The sequence below is a fragment of the Nelumbo lutea genome, chromosome 2, assembly GCF_056320005.1.
Source record: "Nelumbo lutea isolate HS-2025 chromosome 2, American lotus-T2T, whole genome shotgun sequence".
Classification (NCBI taxonomy): Eukaryota; Viridiplantae; Streptophyta; class Magnoliopsida; order Proteales; family Nelumbonaceae; genus Nelumbo; species Nelumbo lutea.
In genome coordinates this window covers 49,085,837-49,091,836 of record NC_142685.1, presented here as the reverse complement: position 1 = coordinate 49,091,836, position 6,000 = coordinate 49,085,837, and positions in this window count along the sequence as shown.

Genomic DNA, 6,000 nt, shown 5'->3' with positions numbered 1-6,000 from the left:
ACAATCAAACATCTCCATCGATTTGACAACTAAACCATCGAAGAAAACAAAGATCCCACACTCGAGAATATGATATAGTCATTCCCCTAAAACTTATATTTATCGCAACAAATTACAATAATTAGTTGATCAAATGATATTGTGCTTACTTGTACGACATTTGGCTGAAAGCACTGTGATATAAAAATAAACTACCCGCCTTAGAAATGGGTATTTCATTACTGCCCAACTGTATCATGCTGGATGTAATATGATCTAAAAAGGCTTTTTTATAACCTAAAGCTTTTCATTTGTGTTGAAGTTATGTAACACCAAAAGTCAACTTGATTGTATTCTTCAATTGTAAAGATTGAATTTATCTTTGCAGGCCTCGTTTAGTATTTTTTGTCCATTACATCTTCTAGATGAAAAATATTATTTATATAGTTCCAATAAAAGAAAAGAAAAAAAAAATGATCTTTCACTGTGATCGGGTCAAGTGAGCTAGGTTATTCATATTTTAGGTCTTGTTTGGTTTATAAGAATATGAATCTGGATTTGGGATTGAAATAAATCATTCTAATTTTAACTGTTTAATTGAATAGAATCAGAATCCCATTTTCATTCCTGTTGGAGTGATATTCTCCCATTTGAGGTAATGGTCATTCCTTCCCCCTCCCTTGAAAATGAAATTTCATTCCAACTGATTCCATTCCTGTCTGAACCAAATAGATTATGGAAATAGACCATTTCAATTCCAATTCCAATTTCAATTATAAACCAAATAGACCCTTAATATTAGTGTTGGGCTGACCTTATCCATAAATATGTGGGAAAGAAAAAACATAAAGATTGACCTCAACCCTTGACATCATTCAAGCACTAAAATGTGAAATCGGCGTGAAGTAACTTCACGACAAGATTAAATGGACTACCGGAATTAATTTGGCTTGTTTGAAATTTTGTTTACAAATATGTATAAATACATATGTATATTTTATAAGTTTATACATACATAGATAATACTTGGATTGGATTTGGTTAAGCCCAGATTGAATTGGGTCTGATTCAGGTTACCCTTAAGACCTCAACTCAATTTTAGGCCAGGTCAGACTTTAGTAGCCCTGGCATGTAACACGAAAACACAGGTCCAACCTGTGCAAAAACTCAAGTTGGATTTCGTTGGGCTTGGATTAAGCCCAAGTTGCAGCCCCAAACAACCCCTACCAATCAACAGAGAAACCATCTCCCATTGCCTTTACCTAATTAATACTCATTTTCATCACGCCGCTCTTTCTTTCTCCACTAACATAATATCAACCCTTATGTTCATTAATGTCATCCTCACATCCCCGAACTGTCCTCACTGTACACACGTGTAAATCTGCATCTTGTTTTGGGATCTGATTGTAATAGGGTTATGACTGCTGGTTTTACCTGTTCCAACCCAAATAATTAATGGAATGGTCAAACATGCAGACAATTCATAGTTGGGATGAACTTGGAAGAAGAATATGATGATGAGATAAATGCCCTCGATCTTTTGTACATGTTTATTATTCTTTACCATCCATATCCTTAAATAAAATTTTTAAATCATTTTATAGGGGATATGTGGGATATACTTTTAATTTAGAAGATAGAGCAAAAGAATTACAGGCTTGTCAAGTGTCAATAGGGTCTTATTGGGCCGGACCAGGCACTGTACCCTGATCCAGCCCAGTTCTGATCCACTGACAACCCTCGTATCAGTGTATCTCCTCAAATTGAAGGCGTGGTTAATATTAGGATTAAATATCAAACATGCGGTATTTAAAAAATAAATAAATAAAATAAAACATGCGGTTGGTTAAGCGAAGATTACCTCTATTTTGCTTTATATCTCTGGTAATTACTGATTTTTTTTTTGAAGCCAAGTAATTACTGAATGGTTTGAACACAATCTACATATTGATGATTTTGGAAACTTAATAAGGTGTTAGAGCTGATGCCCGGCCCAGGCTGTAGCCCTTATATAACACTGTAATGATAGATAAAAATCATAGGCCCAAATCGGGCCCAGTTAGCATAAGATGTTATTAGTATAATCATCCACTACAATGCCGATTTCCTTTTGGTTCAGTCCGAATTTCCTATTAATTCAATTCTACCATCCTCTCTACTAACCCAATAAAACAATGCCACCTGTCTCTAAACATGCTTTAGAATCCTAACTTATGCAAATGGTTAACGATTGTTATTGTTATTCCGTTAGATATCTTTTCTTAAAATATTCTTTTTTTTCTTGTGCACGATTTCTTTGAAATTCCTCTCACCCTTGTCCTCCATGGCAATCCGCTTACCAGTAATAAGATTATGCTTAGGGAGGCAGCAAAGCCTGTCGTGTTGCAACGAAATAGTCAACGGAATTTTGCTCCATTCTTGTAGGCTAGTATGGCCATGCCTACTTGATGCGAGCTTGGATTGGTGGTGAGAGGATCGCCTGGAACGTCATCTTGCCACACAGTGATCATGGGTTGGGCCTGTGATTCATCTACCGAGGAAATTGGTCATGCTCACTGACCATGGGCTGGCTATACAAATCAGTCCCTTATATTCCTAATTGGTCTTACAGGAATGACTATACAAAAGTCAAAAACTGTGATAATTGGAAGCAATGAATAAGATCTTACCTCAACCTGCTTGTCGGCTACAGAAAAATGCAGAGACAGTAGTATTGCCATCAGCATACCCGACGTTTACAAACTTATCGGGGTTACTCATTAAATCCATCGGCTGCTCCAACACATTCAAGCTTCCATGCTTGACACAGAGGTACAGAATGGTCTCACCACGACCCACAAGTTGAAGAACCGTTCCACGTTTCTCCATAACCAGCTCTTTAATGGCATCCACTTGGCCTTCAATTGCTGCTAGATGGAGAGGAATCATTCCATCTGTATCGCGAGCAAGGCAGAGACCAAGGCCAGAATCTTGATTCAAGGTACCCTCTTGCTGCTGCCAAGTGAAGCGGAGTGTGTCCTCGTGGGTCTTTGAGGCAAGCAAGTTCAGGCTTGCGGCTCAAGAGCAGTTTAACAAAATCAACGTGACCGAGGGTAGCTGCTATGTGCAAAGGAGGCTCTCTGATGCAACCCATAACCACTCTATCAAGAATTGGATTGTCTTTTTCAAGCAAATCGGACAAGGACTCCGCATTCCCTTGCAATGGCAATGCTGCTTCACGAAGCTGTCTCTCCATTTTCATGCTTTCAGGAAACCCTTCCTCCATTCTCTTGTTCTTGCTCTTGCTCTCAAGAAGCTGCGTGGATCTCCATTAATATTCCATTTCTCTCTATTGTTCTTGCTCTTTCCTCTTCATTTGGGATGACCGGCAATGAACTAGTTTGCCTTGTTTCAGTTGCAGAAAGGAAAACAGAAGCAGTAGTGTCTATACTCGGTTGAGTTGAGGATGAAAGCGGAAGTACAAGCAAGAAAAATAAGGGAATGTCAACCTTTACTAACCTGTTCAAAACAAGTTGTTAACAAGATTGATGCAGATTCAATATGAATTGGAGCTGAGATTTCCATATATCTTCGTGAATAAGAGATTGACTTATATTTGAAGGGTTTTGAGAGGTTCAAGGGACACCTGAGATGGGAAGTCCTAATCAGCATATTGTCCGGTGAATATAGAAAATTCCGGAAACACCAGAAAGGAGAGGGTGAGAGGAATTTCAAAGAAATCATGTACAAGAAAAAAAAAGATTTAGGAAAACAGACGATAACAGTCGTTAACTAGTTGCACAAGTTAGGATTCTAATGCATGTTTAGAGACAGGGGGGATTGTTTTATTGGGTTAGTAGAGAGGATTGTAGAATTGAGTTAGTAGGAAATCCGGACTGCTTTTGGTTTAGTTTGAGAATTGATGAATTGAAATCAGTCGATGTCTAGGTAGTCTGCACCCGTTGTCTAGTTGACGTGCTCCGAATTGAAGCCATGGCCAGCTCAAGTCAGATCAGAAATAGTTGCAAATCAATCCTTGTGTAAACATTCTTTTCTTTTTGGGTGCTAGCTGATAACCAATTATGATTGCTCTCTTAACTATTCTTTCAGTTTTGACTGGCGACTGGTGAGGTGGGTTATGGTATAAAAAGTCCATTTTAGGATTGTTTTCAATTTTCATTCAACAGCATGCTCTAACACTGGCTTTTTTTATTTTTTATTTTTTTTTTAATTTTGTCATCTTCTATCTTCTATCTTTATTCCATAGAGATTAGCCTGTGAAATGATTTCTAGACCAATAAAAGTCCCATTTGAGTCTATAGTGACCTGTTAGACTTGAACTTGATGGCTTGGATGGTGACGGTGCATGAAAGGAGACCGACTTACTACAGAGGCAAAGCAGGCTGAACTTTGCTGGTTGGGAGGAATTCTGTAGGCCTGCTTTGTAGCAAGGGATGCATATAGGAGAAGCAAAGTTCAAATGCAGCATCTGTGCAAGCAAACTGGAGCGGTGATCAAAACTCAAACCAAGCAGCCACCTATATATGTATCTACGTACATATATATAGCAGAGTGCGTTCACATTTGCAGGATAACATGCATGCATTTGGTTGTGTATCAATGCAAGGTTGCCAAGGCATTATATACAATTAATTACATACTAGTCACAATTATCATCTGCAAGAATGCAAACAACCTCAAATGATATCTGTTGCTGCTATCGTGGTTGCATGCGACCTCCAATGAATAGCTAGTGAATAGATACACCATAATTTTGAAAATAATAAAATCAATTGATGTAATGCCTTAGGTTGTGTTTCGTTTGATATAAAAATAAGGCTTTTGCTTTTATTTTGTTTTTGATGTGGTGGTATAAAAATATATATACCACCAACATTAAACGTTTTTTTTTTTTTTTCTTATTCAACTTGAAAGAATTTATACGAATCAGACAACTGTAATGTGCAGCAGAGCTGGACCACATTCACACCTTTCTATTCTTCCATACATTTTATTAGTAACTTGGTGGTATATATATTTTTGTCACCCAAACTCCCCAAGAACATGGCATAGCAACACAGAAAACTATTAAATTCGTCCATTGACAAGACAATCAAAACAAAAAACAAGTAAAGGCCAACGCGCCATGGCTTATCAGTTGACCTTCCTGCAGTTGGTCCGGATCTGGCCTCTGGTTCCGGTGAGGGGGCTAAGGTTTCCCATTTTCACCATGGCGCTTGCGAAATCGGAGAAGAAAGTAGCGGAGTTGGTGCTGTAGGTTCTAACTTGAGCATCGGTGGAGACACCATTGAAGAGCTGTTGGTCTGAGTGAAGAAGTCCCTTGTTGTTTATCAAATTCGTGAAATAAGCATTGTCGAAAACGGTGGCAGTGGTGGTGTCCAGCGCTGCTAAATTGTTATCTCCACCTGCACTCGGACAGTTGGACTTCAAAGATGTGGCAAAGGTGGAGTCTATGTTGCTCTCGTTGTATATCCGGGATCTAAATTTATGGTGGACAGTGCACTTGGGCACGAACTGCAATAGAAATTTGATGACAACTGTGCAGAGGCCACCCCAATCAGAACCACCAACATTATGGAGAAAGAGAAGCAGGAAACAGCCATGATGAGTCAATGGACTGGTGAGAAGGAAAAGGAATTATAGAATGCGTAGATCTTTGGGGAGTGGATGTGGAGATAGCTATCTGCATGCATGGGCTCCATATTTATAAGCTGTTTGCATGAGCAATCTTGGCATTTCAACAATCAATCGCTCGAGGCCAATGAAGACTGCTTCCATTGAGTAGAAGGGAGAAAGATTAATTGTGTCTTCTTGTTCAATGATGGAGCTTTCACACTAATTGACTAGCTAATTAATCAAGGCCACGCTCACAATGCGTTGTTGGACATACACCTTCATTTCCTCGATCGATCACTATACCCCCACCCCAAACTGTTTTGGATTAATTTTCTAATCAGTGGCATTTATTATATTTAATGGCGTTTATTAAAAATGCCACTATATCCCATATCAAAAACG